At 38.7% G+C, this 21,679-nt stretch overlaps 1 long non-coding RNA gene across 1 annotated transcript in view; it reads right to left on the minus strand.

Moving 5' to 3' along the window:
• Positions 1 to 21,679, minus strand: part of LOC120363655 (uncharacterized) — a 49,610-nt gene that overhangs the window by 26,010 nt on the left and 1,921 nt on the right. The window contains exon 2 of the long non-coding RNA XR_005579120.2: positions 2,977 to 3,087. This is a non-coding gene — a long non-coding RNA (uncharacterized LOC120363655). The remainder of the gene's footprint in view (positions 1 to 2,976; positions 3,088 to 21,679) is intronic.

The following is a 21,679-nucleotide window of genomic DNA, read 5'->3' on the forward strand; positions in this document are numbered from 1 at the left end:
TATATGTGAGTATATTATTGTTTATGGGAATATAAGAAATTTGCCCTCAAAAGAGGGAAGATAAACTGTATTTGCTGACTCCAGAAAGTTGCCTCTTACATGAGAGTTGGCAATTCCTTGGGGAAAAGAAGAGAAAGTTGATTCTGCAAATAAAAATTACCATAGAGTCCTCTCTATGGCAACATCCAAAATGGAAACCGATTCTCCTCTTCCGGAGAATCTGCACAGATGAGTGAAACACAACCTACTGAGCATCAGGTTAAAGAAGGCAAGAACTTTAATGGCACAGGAGGAATCATGTCACTGCTGCGGAAGTCGATATGACTTAGTGTTCCTCTGCCATCCTCTGAGGCCAAGGATGGATTAAATATCAGTGGCTGACCTCAGGAAATGGAAGGAGCAAAAGAGCTGTAAGAACGCGTGCATATGTAATTAAGAGGGTGACAAGGACTTTTTTAAAGGCAGTTCCTAGCTTTGTTCCCCTCCTGTTTACCTCACTGGTGAAGGAGCTCATCTTGCCCTGGGAACACTGAGAAGATGAAATCGACAATAATTTATTAGTCACTCGTACTGAGCCCAGGGCAGATGTGTCTGCATCTCTGCCGGTCTCTGTGGGGGCTGCACTTCGGAACAGGATGAGCAAGCAGAAGGTGTGGGAGGAAGGCTTGGCAGTGATCAAAGGCTGGGGTGACCTCTGTTCCCTTGGGGGAAAGTGCTTGACTTATGTGAAGAGTTTTGCAGTTGGGCAGGTGGTAAAAGCCGTTAGGCTGAGGACCTCGTGGGGTGTTGCGTGAAATTTTAGGTGTCACGATATAATTGACTCGTGATGCTTTAACATGAGACATAGATTTAATGATGACTCATATTTTGAGAGGCTGAGAGAAGACTGGTGGGAAATTGAAATAAGTGCTTGGGGTATGAGAGATTAGGAGGGCCACAGTTATAATTACTGAAATGTGAAAGCCGATGCACAGCTACTGCCCCCACTTACTCAGCAGGAGGTAAAAGGAGGTGGGGCCTCTGGCAGCACAAGCATGTTCGTGAATATTTGGGTGACATTACGCATTTCCCATGCACTGGTTTTCGTGTCTCCAGTAAGTTTTTAGGTAAGTCTGGTATTACGGACCCACATGCAGCAGGCAGCCTCCTGGACAGTCCAGGAGTGAATGGTGGTCAAAATGTGAACTCCTTGATGTCCAGTAAAGGCGACGGAGGGAACTGTGTAATGCTGGTGTAAAAAGCACACGTTCCTGAGGAATATGAACTTAGAGTGATCAAAGTCCATGGCAATGGTGGACCCGGCAGGACATCCACTCCCTGCTTTGTAACTTAAATAGGAATTCTTTGAGAAGTTCAGTCTCTCTCTCAACAAAAGCAGCTGCTGGCAGCCTATCAGGGCAGTGGAAGCTCTACTGGACATCTTCAAAGCCCAGAACTGTTTTCTGAGAAGTGAAATCTGTGCCTTGGTCACCATCAGCAGTGTCTGGAACTCTGCAGGGAATAAGGAGTGACCGTGTGAGATCCATACTGTGTCCTTAGTTAATAAAAAGGCATCTATTACCTTGCTTGGTATTCTGAGTATCCATGAGACAAGAGGTTTCTTTATTTCAATGGGTAGGGGAGGTGGACAATTCTTGGTAACGGCCAAAAAGTTTGTAAAAATGTACAAATGGGGCTAAGTGTTGGTGCAGCGTCAGTGCTCAGACGACCACCCAAAGCTCGGCTGGCCGTACTGATGCCTGGGTCTCACCCTTTATCAGGAGCACCCTAGCAAAGAGCGGGAAGGCAGCGGCAGCCACTGAGCTCCATCACATCTGACAATAGCATCAATTCAGAAAGTGGATGAGCTTCACTTCTGGTCACTCAGGCAATGCCAAGGGGTCTGGCAGAAAGGTAACTTCCAGTACCATGACCTGGGGATGAAGGAGGCCACTGCTTCCTGCAGATGAGAATGCGGGGTTCCACGTTTGACTATGTCCTGAGGCAAGGAGGTCTCTACAGCTGTGCCAAGACTGTGGGGTGCTGCTTCCAAGGCCTGATGTCCAGAAGGGCAGGAAGGCTCATGACATGGACGCAGAGCCCTCTGTTTCTAGGAGAGTCCAGACGTGGTCAGCAGTCACCACCCTGATGGTGTACAGCATGGGGCCAAAAGAGGGCAGGTTTGTTTTTCCGCATCGGAAGTCCATGGACAACTTACGGTCTCCATATGTAGCCCAGATATTTCAGGAAGCACGGGAGGGAGTTGCTAAAGCATCCGCAGTGTGATCTCTGAGGGAGTCATAAGAGCTCCTGTTAAATTTGGACAAATTCCAGACTTGCTGGAGGAAGCTTCTTTCAAGGTGAGTTAGTTTGCAAGTGACAGCATCAGTGAGATCCAGTAAAATTTGTAAATGAGGACTATGTTGTCACCTGCACCCCAAATAAAAAGTTAAAGGGCTGGGCCCAGTGGCTCACACCTATAATCCTAGCACTTTGGGAAGCTGAGGCAGGAAGATTGCTTGGCCCAAGGAGTTTGAGACCGGCTTGGGCAACGTAGCAAGACCTCATCTCTACAATAAATAAAATTAGCTGGGTGTGCTAGTTCACACCCGCAGTCCCACCTACTTGGGAGGCTGAGGTGGAGGGATTGCTTGAGCTCAGGAGGTCAAGGCTGCAGTGAGCTAAGACTGAGCCACTGTGTTCCTGACTGGGTGACAGAGCAAGACTGTGTCTCAAAAACTACATCAATAAAGAAGAATGGACTTGTATTAACATTGTCAATACTGAGAGGATCAATAACCACTTCTTGAAAGTGTCGGGGATACATCAGCCCTCAGTTTACCAAAGAATTTTCAGGAATTTAACCAAAGGGGCAGGGCCTTGCACCACGTGTTGGGGAAAGGTCCATTCCGTTTGTATGAGACTCTTTGTACCTGTATGTTCTTAGCTGTAAAACGAATTTTATCTGAGAAGGATGCCATCAGTATAATATCATACCTGCATTCCTGTAGGAAGGTGGCTGCAGTGAGATCTTGTCTGCAAAGCCTGCCAAGGCACTCCGTGGGACACCTGGACCCTTCAGAGGGGAGGCAGACTGTGGCTGAGACTCTGTTAAAATAGTCACAAAACACAACACGTTAGCCAAATCTATAACAACAAAATATTTACCAGTTACATGCATATAGGTAGGTTTGGCTCCTGTGGTTGTGATAGTTAATACTGAGTGTGAACTTGATTGGGTTGAAGGATGTAATGTATTGTTCTTGGATGTGTCTGTGAGGGTGTTGCCAAAAGAGACTAATGTTTGAGTTAGTAGACTGGGAGAGGCAGACCCACCCTCAGCCTGGGTGGGCACCATCTCATCAGCTGCCAGCCTAAAAAGCAAGCAGGGAAACAGCAGATGCTGAGACTTCTGGCCTCCATCTTTCTCCCATGCTGGTTGCTTCCTGCCCTGGAAAATAAGACTCCAAGTTCTTCAGCTTTTGGACTCTTGGACCTACACCGGTGATTTGCCAGGGGCTCCCAAGCCTTTGGCCACAGACTGCAGATTGCATTATCAGCTTCCCTACTTTTGAGGTTTTGGGATTTTGACTGGCTTCCTGGCTCCTCAGCTTGCAAATGGCCTATTGTGAACTTCACCTTGTGACTGTGTGAGTCAATTACCCTACCCCTTCATACATATATCTATACGATCAGTTCTGCCCCTCTAGAGAACCCGCACAGTACTGTGGCCACAGCTGATTCAGCCACAGCCACCAGCAGTCTGGGACTACACTGGCTGAAGACCCCATTTGTACTCTTTTGTGTTTGTTTGATGGTGTTGTGCTTAAAATCATATATTTTTTGTTTATGGTTTTTGGGAAAAATTTTGGAGAGATTAAAAAACTTCACTGTCATGATGATCTTAATGCTACTACAGCTGACCCTGAGAATACAACTTTGAATAGCCCAAGTCAACTTAGACACTCCGATTTTCCTCCACCTCTGCCACCTCCGACAGCAAGACCAACCCCTCCTCTTCCTCCTCCTCCTAAGCCTGCCCAATGTGAAGACGAAGAGGATGAAAAGCTTTATCATGATCCACTTCCACTTAATGAATAGTACGTATGTTTTCTCTTCCTCACTTTTGTCTCAATAACATTTTTCCTCTCTTACGTTACTGTAGGAATATAGTGGGTAATGCAGATAACATACACAGTATGTGTTAGTAGACCGTTAATGTCATCTCTAAGCCTTCAGTTGGTAAGCACATAGAGCATTAGTTTTGTCCATAGGGTATTAGCAGTTAAGCTTTTGGGGGTCGATAGTTGTATGTAAACTTTTAACTGTGCTAATCCTGTGCTTTTTCAAGGGTCAATTGTACTTAAACTTTCTGCGAGGCATAGAAAGTAGTTATTTTAGTCAAATGTCTTGCAGCTGCTATTTGAATGCTTGCTCTGTGTTCAGAGCTACAAATTATCTTTTCAAATGAAAATAGCATTTTCTACTTTTTGGTGCTCTTTGAATCACAGGTCATTTGGGCACCTGGATATATTTAGTTATCTTCAAGGATTCAATCTATGCTGTCTCTTCTAATTGATCATTTTGAAATCTTGTCATTTGTGTTTAAACTCTCTAAACCGGATCTCTACTTTATGTATTTAAGCTTGGGATTTTCCACTAAAATTTTTTATCAAGACACAAGAAAACAGTTTAGATAGTAGACAATAACTTTTAGTAGGTTTTTATAATCCTTGGTATTTTTTAAAAAATTTTGGCTTTACTCCAAGTTGTACTTGCTTGGAGGTATATAAATTTATTGTTATTTAGTAAAAGTTACAGAGATAAATTAATGAAGTTCTCTGAGTTCGTTTGGATGCTCAGTGTTGTACTGCTAAGGTAAAACATACATCACATTTCAGTGAAATAAGACAGAATACAATATGGGAATTGAATTCTGCATGGCTAAAAGGCTTCGGTAGAATTCTCCTAGGTGAAAATTTTCTTCTAAATCAGCATCTGTTTAAAATGCATTTAAATTTTTTAAGATTTGCATTTTTATGTTTCACTAGGACATTTGAGCTATAGTTTACCTAAAATAAGTAGATATTAAATTGGCATTGTTTGCTTTTGACCTTTGAATCTGTGAGTGCTAACTCTTGTAATATTGTTAGTCAATTAACTAACACAGTCTAAGGCCGTACTATTTCTATGGTCATGTCTTATATGCGGTCTCTTAGAGAGTCATATTGCTATCTCTTTCTATGTTGTACAATACGCCTTTTAGGTCAGCTTAAAGCTCTCTTTCCTTTCAGCATTTGCTTGCATTGTTTCCCAAGTGTCTTAAGAAAAGCTGCTTTGATTTGATCATGTCTAGTCTTCAGAGGAAACTAAAATATCTTCAATTACATGAACATTATGAATATATTTGGCTTATTAAATGTAATTGTCTTGATAGCTCCTTCTTCTCCATTCTATTTTATCTTTTAGTTTCCTATTTCTCTCCTTTAGCATAGAAAATCCAGAGCCACAGTGTCCAGGAAGGGAGCCAATCGTGACCTGTGGCCTTGGAGTACTTGAAACGTGAGGAGCCCGAGGTAAGACGTGCCTAGCTGTAAAATACACGCTGGATTTCAGAGGCAGGGTAAGAAAGAATATTGAAACCCCTCACTGAAGATTGTGGTATGCATTATCAGTTGAAAGGTCATTGTGAGGACATGTTGGGTTAAATAAAACATATTATTCCATTAATTTCACATATTACTTTTTATTTTTAATGGAGCTACTAAAATTTAAATTACACTTGAGACCTCATTATATATTTTTAGACAGTGCTTATCTTGAGGGACAAGATACAGCTGCTAAAACCCGAAACTAACAAAATATGCCTTCATCCTTCTGGTTCCCTCGGCATCACGGTTCACTGTGAGATCATAAAGAATTACACACCAAGTAAGTTATCCCAAGATTCCTCTTTTCCACATGTACATTGAAAACTTGTGGCGTGATTTGACAGGTTAGTAGAAGACTGTGAGATTCAGAATCCCAGCCAAATATGATATCATCATTAATGCACAAAACGTTTGTAACCGTTGTTGTGAGTTTCCTACTTAACGCACAGAAGTTGAAATAAATTGAACTAATAATTTCTGAGGAATAAAATTGGAGAGCATTTCAAAAAGTACACTTTTCTAAAACTTAGTCTTTAAATATTCAGATTCATGTAGCTTAAATATTCAACTGAAAGTCTAGCTTTTAAAACAATCCTCAAGGTGATTCTTATGATCAACCTGACTGGGAATTTCCATTCCAATCTTACAGACCTAGATAAATTGAAGGAGTCTAATCACTGGGCCAGAGGTGGCTCAGTTTGTGTTGGATAAACCTTCTGCAGCAGAATCACCTGAGGGTTTCTTTTTTCTTTTTAAATATACTTTTTGATGTATTCCAGAATTGATAAAGCAGGTTATCTGGTGGTAACACCTGGAGATTTGCCTTATAATAAGCTCCTTAAATGAATCTTAGGCACGCAGGTGAGACCATCAGCTGTAATGGAACTCAAGGCCTACCCCAACCCTGAGATTATCTCATCTTACCCTGAGGAGCACACAGGACATTAGTTAAAGCCAAGCACACTGGGCGATGCTGCTGGAGTGTGAAAGGCATTGGAAAGTCTTTGCTTATCTAGCATGTTCTCTGGACTATTTCTATGGAACTCTCCTTTTAAATGGTGACTCCTTGGTTTTTCTTCTGAGTCCTCACTATTTTGGAACGCCTTTCTCATCTGTTGATATGGTAAAAGGACCATGGGCCCTACCCCTAGACTCATACAACATTGAGAAGCCAAACAAATTCTAGAGTCAAGCCCAAAGGAATGGAAGCCTCTGTGGCCTGACTCCTGGGCTCAGTGCAAGGACCTCCTGGGGCCAAATGGAAGTCAGCAGAGCTCACCAGGGCCATGAACCTGCCAAGGAACGGGTTTTCATGGTACTTGGCCTTAGCATACTTTGACTGCCTCACATAAGATAGCACTGCCCCACCCACTTATGTCTAATTTCTTCCCTGATTTATTCTTCTTCATGGCACTGATTTCCACTTTATGCCATACATAATAATTTGTGTGCCTCCTCTCCAAGTAAAATTTAAACTCTATCCAAGCTGAAGATTTGTTTCTTTCCTGCTATATCCCTAACACGGTAGGCCTCTGAGAAATACATACTGAATTAATACATTTAGGTAAAGGATGAGAATAGCTACTGAATATGACTATGAAAACTGGCTTTGAGAAGAGAAGATATGAAACTCAAGATTCTAAACAACAGCATTGTTAACACCAATAGACAAACATTAGGATTCGATTCAATACATTTTATTTGAAATGTTTTTTAGCAGTTCGAGTGTCCAGCAGAAAGCAACAAATGAATAGGCGTATACACCTGTGAAGGAAGCAATGGCTCCACACTTCTCTTCTTGTTTATGATTGTCAGCGTGTATACCAAATTCAGAGCCCGTATTCCTGCAGTTTCAAAAATGGCTCTATTTCTGTTCATGATAAATTTGTGAGCCTTATTTTGATGGATACACATAAAGTAATGGATGTTTAGTGTGAAGGAGCTCATTATAAAACACTGTGGTAGTCTAATGAGATAATTTCGAACAACATAGTGCTTGACAGTTGAAGTTTATTATTGCTGACAAAACTGATAAGTTAGTGTGAGAGGCTCTTACACCAGGAATGGTATTCAAAGCCAGGTAAACAACTCAGAAAGTAAAACAGTTGTGTGACTTCAGAAACAATAAATTATTGGGATTTTTCTTCTAAGAAATGGAAAAGATTGAGTTATGGCCCCATTCCATTGGCTGGGAAGGAAAACACTGGGAGAAGTGCCTGAGGTCTTGCCTATGGGATAAGCGGCGGTGGAGGCTGCAAACTGCCGTGGCACTTGTGTACCTATCAACAGCCTTGCGGGTGTGTGCATGGACCCCAGAGCTTAAAGTACAATTTTAAAAAGTCATTTTAATATTGTTATTTATACTGTGAAATAAAGTTGTTTAACTGAAAAAAAAATTAGTAAATAGAAGCAGATTTTCTAATTTATAAATGATTAATATTGAATGAGGTAATGTATGAGACTTCAGTTTTTATAAATATTTATAAATATTGTTTAATATTGAACAAGGTGATGTATGAGACTTCCGTTTTTAGAGTTCACAGCTGCAGTCGTCCATGCTCTAAACTGACTATTTGTCACATGGTTCATTCTTGTGGTTCCTTATTTAACACCCTAGTGACATTGGAATCTCTAACTCCAGCAACTTACAATCTCTCTGTAGAAATCTTGGTGTTTTCTCTCTTAAATGATTCCAGGTCATTGCTCACTCTCAGCAGCCAGCCAGGAGAGGCAGGGTCTTTGCAGAAATCTGATCTAAAGCCCTGAAGTCAGAGGCACAGAGTCCTGAGGACACAAGGTCTGAAGCCAGGCAGGCCAGGGAGAGGGTAGGGAATGGATTTCACAAAGGAGCGACCCTTGCAGCGATGAACACAACAGAAAGCCTGAAGGCCAAGCTTTATTAAGAAAAAAAAAGCTCTGTGCAAAGCTGTGAGGTGTCACAGAATGAGACGCTTGTGTGCGGAGGTCGTGAGCTTCTCAGGAGACTCTGGGGCCGAGAACAGGCCTTACCGGGTCAGGCCCGGCGCTCCCCACCCTGTGTAGTCACGTCCCCTTCCCAGCAGCTGCCCTCCCCAACCATCCCTCTTCACCCAGCACAGGGGCTTCTCCACCTCTCCTCAGATGCAAGAGCGGGCTCTCATGGAGGGCCCTGTGCTAGAATGCTCTTCCTCCCGCTGTGTGCGTGGCTCATTTCCTCACCCACTTCAGGTCCTTGCTTAAACGTGACCTGCTCAGGAGCCCGCCCTGCCTGCCTGCACCTGCTCCCCCACCGCTGATCTTGGCCTAGATTTTCCATAGCACTTGTCACTTCTAACATGTTCTATGACAGACTTGTTCATTTTTATTATTGCATACTGTCTTTCTTCCATAAACAAGACTGTAAGTTACATTAGACCAGAGGTTTTCGTTGGAACAGATCTGAGCAAGTCCTGTTATTATTCTCAACATATTTAACAATCTTCAGTTCTTTTCAGAGTTTTCAGTTTCCAGACACAATCTCTGCACCTGCCCACCTCCACCCCGATGCTGGTCTAGTTTCTTCCATAGCACTTGTCACACCAACACATCCTGTCATATACTTGTTGGTTTTTATAACATTAGTGCACAATGTTTTTCTCCCATAAACAGTACTGCAAGTTACCGTAGACCAGCAGTTTCTATGGAAACAGGTCTGAATAAGCCCGATATTATTCTTAACCTGTTTCACAATAGATCTTCAGCTCTTGTTATAGCTTTTGGTTTCCAGACGCCCTTATACATTCTGATCATTGTTTTATGTCTTTACATATTTTGGTTTACACTCACCTATATATAAGAAGTTAAATCTAATGTAGTGGGAAATGCTCAATGCAGCAGCTTTTGGCGTTTTTACATGATTTTATCTCTTTCTTCATCATTGGCATTATCTTCGACTGAACTGTTAATATTATGCTTTTGAGAAGCCTCTCATTTCCCTGTAGCTGACTGACTGTGAGACTCTTAATTTCTTAGACCTTCCAGTCTAAGTGACGTGTCTAAGCATATCCTTCCTCACTTATGCAGATGCCAAAGACTACGCGTATTGAACATTTATACTTTAACAGAAAGTACCCCCTCTTGTTTTCACAAGTAAATACATGAAGTTGTCACCAAGGTAGGGCGGACCTTTCTCGGGCACTCAGCTTTAGCAGTGTAAGATTTGCACATGTCTGAAAATCTGATGTCAGTGACAGGCATATTTTCTCTGTACTGTGAATTACGTGAGACAAGCATGAAGCTTCTCCCCCACCAAAAGAGGCCATCTCACCCCAGTGCCCTGGGCTTTCTTCCACCAGGCTCTCCCATTCAGAATCTGCTTGTCGGGGTCCTGCATGTATTTGAACCTGCCACCCTGTGCTCCTGGGACAGCAGATTCTTTTGAAACATGATCCTGGAGTTCCGTTGACACACTCTCATCATGACTTTTATCTCAATATGTATTGCTGTTACCTGATGTATCGTGTTCATTTCCTTTTGTTAAAATTTGATAGCTTTTTACATTCTCTGAGACTAGATTATCATAGGCAATGACCTTCTGAAAGTCACTAGGCACTGTCCTACCAATTGCTCCTCTTTCTGTATAGTAGGTATACATTTCTACAAAGTGAATTTCACAATAAAATGTCTCTAGTCATCAATCTATCCTTCTGTTTAAAAAATCAAAATCCACAGCCAGATAGCCAAATTGTGTTATTTGACATCTTTCATGTCAACTGTTATTTAATTTCAATCTTTTCTTTATCATTTCACAAACTTAAACTTGAAAAGAAATTAAAATACAATCTTCCCTCCAACTTCTTTAGTGCTCATTTCAAAACATAAAAAATGTGGAGAAAAATTATCAAAGAAAAAAAGCCAGTGTAATAAATGCACTTAAAATGAAAGGAAGTAAACATGATAATTTTAGTAATTTCTCAAAAACAACTATTATGAAATACAAATGTAGTAGTTGTGCTAATGCAATGACTCATTGAAAACCTTTTAGAGATTTACGTGCTACTTAGACTGAATCACAGTCTATCAAACACAGGAAGAAACTAATTCTGGTAGGTGGGTTATAATGCCATTAGTTAAACAGTTTTTGTGTTGAAGAATAACGAAGCAAAGATCATTATCCACAGAAGTGGCTTGTTATGGATATGCTTCAGTTTCTTGCTTGTCAGGGAGTAAATGCTGGAATCACAGACTGAGGCAGTTCTTCCTCCGTATGTTACCCTCAGCACTCAAAGACCTTTCAATTTCAAATCTAGCATCTCAGACACCTTGCTTACTTCTTTCTGTTCAGAATTCAGCAAGCTATAATGACGTTCAACATCTCATTCTGCTTTACTAAACTGAACATACTAGTTTAATTAGTTTGATAATAAATTGTTTAGACTCACAGCTTCTGGAAAGAATCAAAGACATTTGTATACTCCAGCAAAATATGTGTCTTTCCTAGATACATGTTGCATCTTGACAGTTATACATAAAGGGTATGATGGAAAAGGACTCCTGGGTGACCTTGAGAGGCTGCTCAGAATAACTTCAGCTATTTAATTTCTGAGCAAGTTGGAGACCAGCCTGCCTCGAGAGTCCCTCAATCTCTTCCTGTTGATGGATGTACCTCTCTCTGCCTTCTATGTACCATGAGTTTTGAAAATGTACAGGGACTGGAATCCTTCTGCTACCAAACATATTGGAAACTCACAGGTGTGATTACACTTGGTGGTTTTATGTGTTTTATCAGCCAGTGACATCATGACAGAAGAGAATGTTCTGCCAGGAAAAGTCGACATGTCCTAACAATCAGGTATTCACAGACAAATCACATGTACTGACTGCCATTTAATCTAAACAATGATTTGAACATTATCCAGACCAAGAGCAGAGAAAAAAATAATCTCAACTGCCAAGCTTATTATTACAAGACGTTTGATTCAGAGCAAAACACTGTTGGGATTTACAAACTACTAAAAGTTAAATAGAATCCTTTGATATATATGGCAGGGAAAATGTTCTTTTACTTTTCTATTACTATCTAATCTGATGAAACATCAAACATCTTATGGGGAAAAACAGAAGAAAAAAAACCTGGTAAATTCTACCTTGCTTTTAATGTTCTTATTTTATCTGTGAATCACGAAAGTAATACAGCAGTAAGTAAATGAGTTGAGAGATGTGTGAAGAAAAGAGAGCATTTTCCAAAACTGCTTCTTTGAGAGATAAAAACTCATGGATTAATGTGTCCAGGGGAGATTAAAGCAAGTCCACAGAGTTGCTCTGAGACAAATAGGCATTATGCTTCGCAGGAAAGGGCTTTTTATCAAGCATAGTTGTTTAGATAAAGTATAATCAACAAACATAAACTGGATACGCACTGCACAACTTTTTTTAATTAACACTGAGTTCCTTAAAAGCCACACTCTGTGGACAATCGCCTCGGAGAACAATGACCCAATCCTTGTAAATCGGATGTAATAAAGCAGAATGCAGCCATGATTGGGTTATTAATGAGACATTGAGGAGCAGCTGCTTGGTGCTCACCACTCTCTAAATGGGTCCCGCCTCCAGCAGTTGTGGGGACCAGATGGGAAGGTGACAAGCTCCACTTAATATGTCACAGCATCAGCATAGTCATAAAAGAGTCCACAGCAATTCTCTTTTGAACAGAAGCCACCTGTTTACTGTAAACACGCCTCCTATTTCTCAAACTGTATTTTTAATTTTCAACTTGCACCTGAAAGCTAGCACACCTTCACGTTCATAGCTGCCAGGTTGCAAATCAATCATGAGTGTTTGAGGAGTTCAAATCTCTCTGGTAGAATTTGGACAGTTTAAAAACTTTAATGTGTACAAAACTTGCTTGTAAATGATCCAATACATCTCTTAAAAGGAGGTTTTGTCATAATTAGAATTTCAGTTGGCATTTTCTTTGGCTCTTGCTTTATTCTAAAACTATGCTTATTAAAAACAGACTCTATACCCCTTTGGTTATTAGAAACAGATTCATTATATCTTCTATTTTATCTCAGTATAAGCGGTCTAGATGGAAAACCGAAGATGTGGCTGTGGCCTGTAGCTATAACTTCTTCACAGAAAGAAGAACTGTTTCATCTGGCATCTGGGGCCCCTTGCTGTTCATTATGGGAGATGGTTGGTGTCTCCAGATCTCTCAGATAGTTTAGCAATGATCATATGTCTCATAGGAGAAAAATTACTTTAAAAAGTTGGAGCTAACACATAAATCCAAAATGAAAGATAGGAATCATTAGAGCATCAATTTATATTACTGTGCTATAAATCTATTACAGTAGACACAATCTCTCTCTGAACCAAAACATTCAGCACAGGAATGAAGCAAAGGCAGAAAAAAAATCTTATTTGGATGATGAATCCTGTAAGAAATTTATGGTATAGCTCAGTTTTTCTATTATAGGTTTTATTAGGTGCCTGGGATTAAACTCGGATCCCTTCAGGACCTAATGTACACATAATTTTTCTTGCCCTTTTTCATTTTGGCTACAAACTTTCCCACTGAGTTAACAGTGCTAAATTCAGAGCACGTGAAGGATACTTCATGTAGTAATATTTTTAAAAGGAAGCAGGAAGGCAGGCTTCATTAGTAGGGTTGGAGCATAACCTGTGTGAAATGGACGTCTCTCTAGTTACCTATTATCTAGAAGAAAAATGCTTGAATTTAGAAGATAGCTAACTTCCTGCACCAAGTTGATCTATTTGCCTGTGCTGGAGGGTCTTAAAGAGTTGATTACTCACAATTTTTTTGCTTTTGTTTTAAATTTTATATCTGTGCTATACCAACATTTTTCGTTTCTAGATTCAAGTTTAGCCTGAGGAAAAAAAGGCAGCACAATCAGAGACACCGTTACAGGGATGACCAGCAGCTCAGGAAGTGAGTGGGAGGTCCTGATCTGCTCAAACAGTCAGGCCATTGTTCCATGACTCCTATCAAGAGTCTCACTATCATCCATTCACTTAACAAACATCTTTTGCTATGCAAATAAACTGCAAACTGTGTGTTTTAAAGTGTGGAAATGGATCAAATGTCTTGTAAATTATGACAGTGATTGGACACACAGCACAGAAGCCACTTTTTTGCTCACTCCTTCCCCTGAATTCCCACCACAAACATTCTGAAGCTCAGACTGAAAAACAAACAGGCAGGTACTCTCATGCAGGCCTGCGGGTCACACCGCAGACTGCATTTTCATCTCCAGGATCCAGCAGCTTCCTGCATTTGACCATATTTTCATCGCTTCACTGAGCACCTCCTGTGGAGGACCACAGACATCACTTTGCACATGAGGCTGCTGGTAACTCACTTATCATTTTGCAGCAAGCCTGTTATGCTGTTTCCCAGCTTATAAGAAACAGAAATCTTTCGTCGGATATCTATTCAGCATGAGTGGTGCGAAATAAATGTTCCTCACTTTACGTATTTGACCAAATAACATGACAATAGTTCTAATAGGATAGCATATGGATACAAAGAATAAAATTAAAAGAACATTGCTTTTGTGGGAAAATAGGCAATTTCTCACTTAGAGAAAAATATAAGAAATGCATTTCTTCTTCTACAATAATACATTAGGACTGGGTGCGGCAGCCAGAAACTTTTCCCCAGTAAACGCTGCATGAGCTCATTGTGTGTTGAAACATTTCTAATAAATCCTTATTCAATAGAAGACTTGCTTTCATAATTAAAATAGCATTTGTCTGCTAATGCAACTGTTTTGTTAACTGCTGAGGATGGGAGTAGGACAATGTATACTTCTCAGAAATAAAAGCCGACAATCTCATTTTTTTTTTTTTTTTACTTTTTTTTTTTTAGAGACAGGGTTTCACCATGTTGGTCAGGCTGGTCTTGAACTCCTGACTTCAGGTGATCCGCCTGCCTCAGCCTCCCAAAGTGTGGGATTACAGGTGTGAGCCACCGTACCCGGCTGACAATCTCATTTTTACAACATTTTATTGTTTGATATTTGCAGTGGTTTATAAGTCACCAGCACATTCTCCTACTGTCTGTCACTATTAACATTTCAATTTTTCAGCTGAGAAAGCAAAAAATAAGAGTTATACAACACTACTGACTAAATCTAGTGAAATGCAGGATTACTTTTGAATTGAAATAACTCACTATTAATTCAAAAGTTTTATCAAAGTAGATAAGAAATGGCAAATCAGAGTTCAGCTTTTTTTTTTTGGCCCCAATCTGATGTTTTTATAAGTTTATGAGTAAAACAAATTTTGCCTTAAAAATCTCAATAAATAGCAATTTATTTTTAAAATCTGGGCATTTATAGAAAATTTTTACTATGCTTTATATCTTTGCATAATTAAAAATAAATGTACTTTCATTTAATTATTCTTGACTTTTTGTTGCGAAGAAATTAAATGAATACACCAGCACTTCATGGGTCTAGCATATGATGATGATGATAATGACACAATGATGATAATTATATTCTGTCCCTACTTAAAGTCACATCTACAAGATTGGATATTTGTGCCTAGCACAGAGTTGCCCAAATTAGCAAATAAAAGCATAAGACACCCAATTAAATTCATATTTCAGATAAACAAGTGATTTTTTGTATAAGCATGCAATATTTGAGACATACTTTAAATGAGTTTCAGATAAACAACTAATCAGTAAGTTGTAGTACAATTATATCCCAAATACTACATGGGACATACTATTCCAAAGAATTAGGCCTTACTTAGATGAAATTCAGATTTAACCAATGTCTTAGATTTTATCTGGTAATCTTATTCTAACACAGATCAATCATTTTCATAAACATTTATAACTATAAAACAATTTTATTTTTAAAATGGATTGTGATATTGAATTATTTTAAGACAAATCAGTGCAACTAATTGTACATCATATAGTCAATAATTTGACAGTCTAGAATATTGGTGAGTCTATATTATGCAGTAGGAATTACATACACCCTGGAGTGTATCTTGCATCTATGACTTAGGAGCTATGTGACCTTAGACAGCTTAAATCATAATCTATATGAGGTCAGATTTATTTCTTTCTTTTAAGTTAAATAAAGTCTACAATCTTCCTTATGTAGAATCATTAAGAAGAGGCAAGTATAGAAAACACTCAGTGCAACGCCTGTCTTCTAGCAGAAATTACGTTGTTCCTTTTTCTCGTTCCTCTCTCAGATTTAAGACAGTCTTTGAGAATAGCATCTGCATTGCTCTTTAAATTTTAATTGTAATTTGCAAAGGTGAATCTTGCAAAGGTAAAACTAATAGACCAGTAGACTGATTAAAGGAATTAAATGCTAAAAGGAGAACAAAAGAGAGAGGTCCAAAATAACTCTAAGTTGTGGGTAAAAAAAGAGAAGAAAAAATGAACTTACTGTCGAAAGAGAGTGAATATAAAAGAAAGCATGTTTGAGAGAGAAGCCAGTGAGTTTTAGAAATAATGAGTTTGAAATAATGGTGAATTTTTGTGAGCCTTCTAATTGGGCTCCTAAAACATGATCCTTACTATCTTAATTTATTATCTTAATTTCCTCTTTCATTATCATTATATATCAATAAGATACTTATTGTAAAGTACCTGAAATATTACCTGGAACATGGTAAGGCTCAATTAATGTCAGCTATAATTTAATTTGTTTTTGTTATTATTTTATCATCATTTCAACTGACCATTTTGAAACTGTAATATCATTCTTAACCATTTCTTAGTATCTTCTAATTTTCTTCTTTTGTTACCTACTAAAATTCTTATACTAAATTTACAATGATAAAGAAGAAAGAAAAGTCATTTTCTCAAGTTTACTCTGATCGAGGTAAGAAAATCCAAAACTCCCTCCAAAACCTTTTGTATTCCTATAAAAATTATATCTACTTTCTTGATCTTTTATTCAAAATTACAAAGGTATGCATTTAAAGAAACATAAGCTTTCTATTTCCTATATGTGCATATATATTATTTATATTTAGGAAAATACATATTGTTTAAACTTCAGAAAAAAATAGAAAAGTTGGAAGAAGAAATAAGTGACTCAAAGTGCTAAACCACAATATTATCCATTAGCATTTTTAGTATTTTTGATCCAAGAGTGTGATGAAGACCACTTCCACAGTTCTATAGCCACACTGTATATCCTAGATTTTATACTTTATCATGTGATTTAAGCTTTTCCAAGCCACAGAGGAATATTTGTTTTTTATTGTTAATGTGAATTTCTAAGTTGCTAACGTGAGTTTATACAATCATGAGATACTAAATCTGAAAATAATTGAATTGAACAACTTACAAAACTTTTAAAGAACAGTGGCTCCTATAAGTTAGCATCAGCACACAAAAGTCTATCCCTGGCAGCCTAAGCTCTTTCTCTTGAACCCCATATAATCAACACAGATGATGGCTGGCTCTTTGCAGAGAAACAAGAATCTGCATACCTATCAGTGTTTAGGACTGCCTCTTAAGATTGCCCGTTTGGCTCAAACTCAATCCTGATGCCATTTGTGCTCTTCACCCTCCACCAACTACCGTAATATTATCCTAAATTTTTAATTTATTTTTTAATGCTCCCTTTGGTACTAATTTCAACTCATTAACATAAAAATATTCTTGTTTCTTATTTTCCAAAGGAAAAAATATCATTTCTGTTGATTCTGCCTCTAACCAATGACGTGCTCCTGTATGCAAGCTTTATCCTGACCCTTCCTTGAATAATGTCCTAATTGGCTCACTTGGCTTTCAGAAAATTACTAGACTCTTAGTTTGGTGTAAAGAGCCCTTCATGACTTGATCCCTCACTAGGCCTTTTTCCTTGTTTTAGAAATTAAACATACGCAAATTAATAAATGTGATTTGGCTTAGAAACAGAATTAAAACCAAAAACCATATGATCATATCAATTGACATGAAAATAGCTTTGGACAAATATTTGAAAGAATCTAAACGTCCTCTGATAAAGCAATACATAAATAAATTACGGCCAAACATGGATGGATCAATTACAAGGAGTGTTGCATAGCTCTGTGCCGTGATGGACACACAGACTCTTCATCTATTATGCACAACTGCTATGATCAAACACTCAAAAAATCAGTGACCCTATTTCTTTGTAAAAATAAGAGAAAGTCATCGATAGAAAAATACTTGAAGGAGATACACTAAAATGGTAGTATTTGTAACTGAAAGGTGGTGTTAGAAGTAATTATCTTTTTTCTTTATATTTTCCATTTGTTAATAAATATCTCTTGTTTTACTTGAAAATATAAGATGATTTTTTTTCACTGAAATATAACAAAGTGATATAGAAGCAGATCTACTTCTGACAATATTAAAACATAGTTTAGTATTATCACACATACTAATGAAAATTCAAAACCGAGAGAAACCAAGTACATATTAAAATTAATGTAAATATACAACTTACATTTGCTAAATTCAGTCAAATATTTGAAACAAATTTTAGTTGGGTCAGGAATGAAAAGAATATTTGCAACAGTTACAAAGATAACAGATGGATTTATAGCTCTTGTACAATCATCATCATCATCATCATCATCATCATCATCATCATCATCAATTAACATTCATTGAGTCACTTTCTCCAGGTATCTAAACCTGTTTCTTAGAAATGGAACACATCTGGAAGTAAAATTTTTTTTCAGGGTTCAAGAGAACTACTTAGGAAATTCCGATTCTGAACATTGCACAGCATCTAGCCTTCTGAAAAAGTTAATGTAGTTTCCAGAACAGTTCAGCATATCTAAGCAGTGTCAACAGAAAGCAGCTGGATTATAAAACATAATCGCTGAACAGCTGCACTGGGAAGAGCAGCACTTAGATGATCTATTACCATCAGGAAACTGCTGCAAGAGCACCTACAGCTGATGAGCCTCGTGTCCCCAGACAGCACTGCCCTCAAAATGGAATACCAGACCAGGTACAAAGCAACATTTAAGACATGGCAATTGAGATCCAAGGTGTGTGTGTGCCAGAAAAAACAAGAAAAAAAAACTGACCAAATTTAAGAGAAGTGTTAAATTCAGAAAAACTTCAATATTATTCATTAAAAAAATTACTCTGAAAATATTCAGAGGCATAGAAGTTAGCTTTGTGACCTTTGAAAGGTCATTTTTCCCCAAATGGTCTAAATAAACAATAATCATTTTTTGGTTTAATTTATTTGAAAACTTAATTAAATCGCCCTAGCTGAATAAGTGGTTATAGGTTCCAAGAAAAAATAATTCTTGGCTGTATTTAAAGAAAATAAACTTCTGAATATTCTACAGCAACTATGCAATGGGCCACATTTGTTAAGAATACAAGATCTAGATTAAAACTGCCAGGGTTCAAACCTCAGTTCTGCTAGTCACTAACCTTGTGGTCCTGGTTAAGTTGCTTAATCTTTCTAGGTTCTCTATCTGTAAAAGTGTGTAATTATTAATCATATCACCTGCTCTAGATGTGCTTTGAGGATTAAGTGGATTTGGACATATAAAAGCACTTATAATGATACCTTGTACATAACTGCCCAGTAAATGTTTGTTATGTTTAGGCTATGATAAGTAGACATGACAACAAAATAAAATCTGTTGTTAGTCACCGTTTTGAACGGCTTTCTCTGGGAGGTCTTAAGGCCTCAGTATCAGCTAACACGAAGCCTCTGGTGAAGCATCATTGCACTCTCGCCTAGCCTTCTTTCACTTTGTCCTTTCCCCTTGATTTTAATAAAACCAAAGTCATGGTTTTCCAATGTACATGTAACTAAGCACGGAGAATAAGGACCCTGTTGGATGTTGGACTCAAGATTCAAAATGACCTGCATTCACTGTTGTTCTGGACTGTAAGTGATGTGCCGAAATGCAACAGGAATAGAAGGATGTTCCCAATTTGGGATCACAAAAGCCAAAGGTGAAAACGCATGATAGTGGGGACCAAGGTGTAAAGTGCAGGCACACTTGGATGCTTCAGCCATGCCCTTCTAAAGAAAAGTTTGTTTTCATGGATGTAGAGGTCAGACTTCTAACAGAAGCAGAAAATCAAAGAGTAAGGTTCTGGGTGGGACATGGAAGGAGCTCAAATTCACTCCCAAACTTACAATAATAATGAGGAAATTCCATGTTACCTCTCAAGACATCTTTATCTATGTATACTGAATTAATTCCATCTTAGTGGAGCAGAAAGTGTGCAGAAAGCCCAGGACTAAGGCCTAAAAATCTCTGGTATTTGGATCACAATAAGGAATGAGTAACTGACAAGGAAAATAAGTGAAACAGTCAAATAAGTGGCAGGGTCAGATAATGGGGTGTCACAGAGGCTGAGAGGAGAACGTGTTTCCAACACAAAGTAGTTTCCTGATTATTGAATGCCAACAAAAGAAAGTCTACTGAGAGAGAGTGTCCTTTGGGTTGAGTCCTCGAACAGGCACTAGTGACAGCACGCTGGAGGCGTGATGAGGTCATGGTAGAGTGAGAGAAGAAGGGAATAGGAAGGAAGAAGGGCAGTGTCAAATATGGACCATTCGACGGCTCATTAAGAGAAGCTGTGTGTAAGGAGATCAGGACCATCCTTAGCACAGCGTACAAGATAGGGAAGGGTTTTCTCTGAAGAGAGACTCCTGTACACTCCTGAAACCTGGTAGATCTGTAAGGGAGGAAAGATTAGAGAATAATCGGGTCCCCACAGCCCCTCAACAGAGAAGGCAGGACATACAGCATGCTGGAGAGAAATGGTCAAGGACAGAGCTGGGACCTGCTGGATGAGAAACAGATTTCCAGCTTTCATGACATGCACACCAAGATCCCATCATGTAGGTTATGCTATTGGAGCTTCCCAAGATCAAAAGTCCAGCAGTATAACCAGGTGTGCGCGGGGAAGTGTGTGTAGATTCAGCCTGCTATGTCCAACACAGTGCAGTGCTCCCCAATCCATAGTACTTCACATGAGAACATTTTTCATGTTTTATTGATTGTTTTAACCTCTTAATAATAATAGTTCCATTTATTTAAGCCCCATCATGTCCCAGTTACTATAATTGATAGTTGAAAAATACTAATTTGAATCCTCATCACAATTTTATGTTATAAAAAAGAGTGCAGGATCCTAGTCAGAGGCAATTTGCTACCTATACTCTTTGTTTTTTAGTACAAAATATCAAAAAGGAAAGATCTCAGAATTTAAAATCATCTAAATCAAGTCATAAAGTGCACAGGTAATATAATAGTTGCAGGCAAATGCTGGCAATGGGTTCATTTGTTGTAAGATTTATTGAATGCCTGCTATGCCAGAGTATGTGAGAAGCAGTGAGGACGGATTCAACAGTAAACAAAGAAAGACCTGCTCCATGACTGACACTTTAAGAATATTGCATCCACTTGAGGAAATGGTGCAAAACTTTTTTTATTGATTGATAAATAGATACTGATATCATATTTGACAAAGTTCTTTCCAAAAGCTGATTTAAATTAATAAGGTATTTACTAAGAATATATATATATATATGTGTATAAAACATTGTCCAAATTAAAATTAAACAATGAAATGTACACATACCTTATAATTTCAATACAATGAAAACAAAATCAAGACTGTAGATCATGGGACAATAAATGTTAGTCATTTATTGTTACCAAAGAAAAAATATATTAAAGAGAAAGAAATTAAGATGAAACTCTCAGGTAGGGGAAAAGAATTAACCAGTTAGATTGCTTAAATTATCAAAAAGTAGCTCACAAATGAATTCACTACGAAAAAATTTTAAAATCCACCACAGGGCCAGGCACGGTGGCTTACGCCTGTAATCCCAGCACTTTGGGAGGCCGAGGCAGGTGGATCACGAGGTCAAGAGATCGAAACCATCCTGGTCAACATGGTGAAACCCCGTCTCTACTAAAAATACAAAACATTAGCTGGGCATTGTGGCACGTGCCTGTTAATCCCAGCTACTCAGGAGGCTGAGGCAGAAGAATTGCCTGAACCCAGGAGGCGGAGGTTGCGGTGAGCCGAGATGGCGCCATTGCACTCCAGCCTGGGTAACAAG

This window comes from Saimiri boliviensis, chromosome 3, assembly GCF_048565385.1.
Source record: "Saimiri boliviensis isolate mSaiBol1 chromosome 3, mSaiBol1.pri, whole genome shotgun sequence".
Classification (NCBI taxonomy): Eukaryota; Metazoa; Chordata; class Mammalia; order Primates; family Cebidae; genus Saimiri; species Saimiri boliviensis.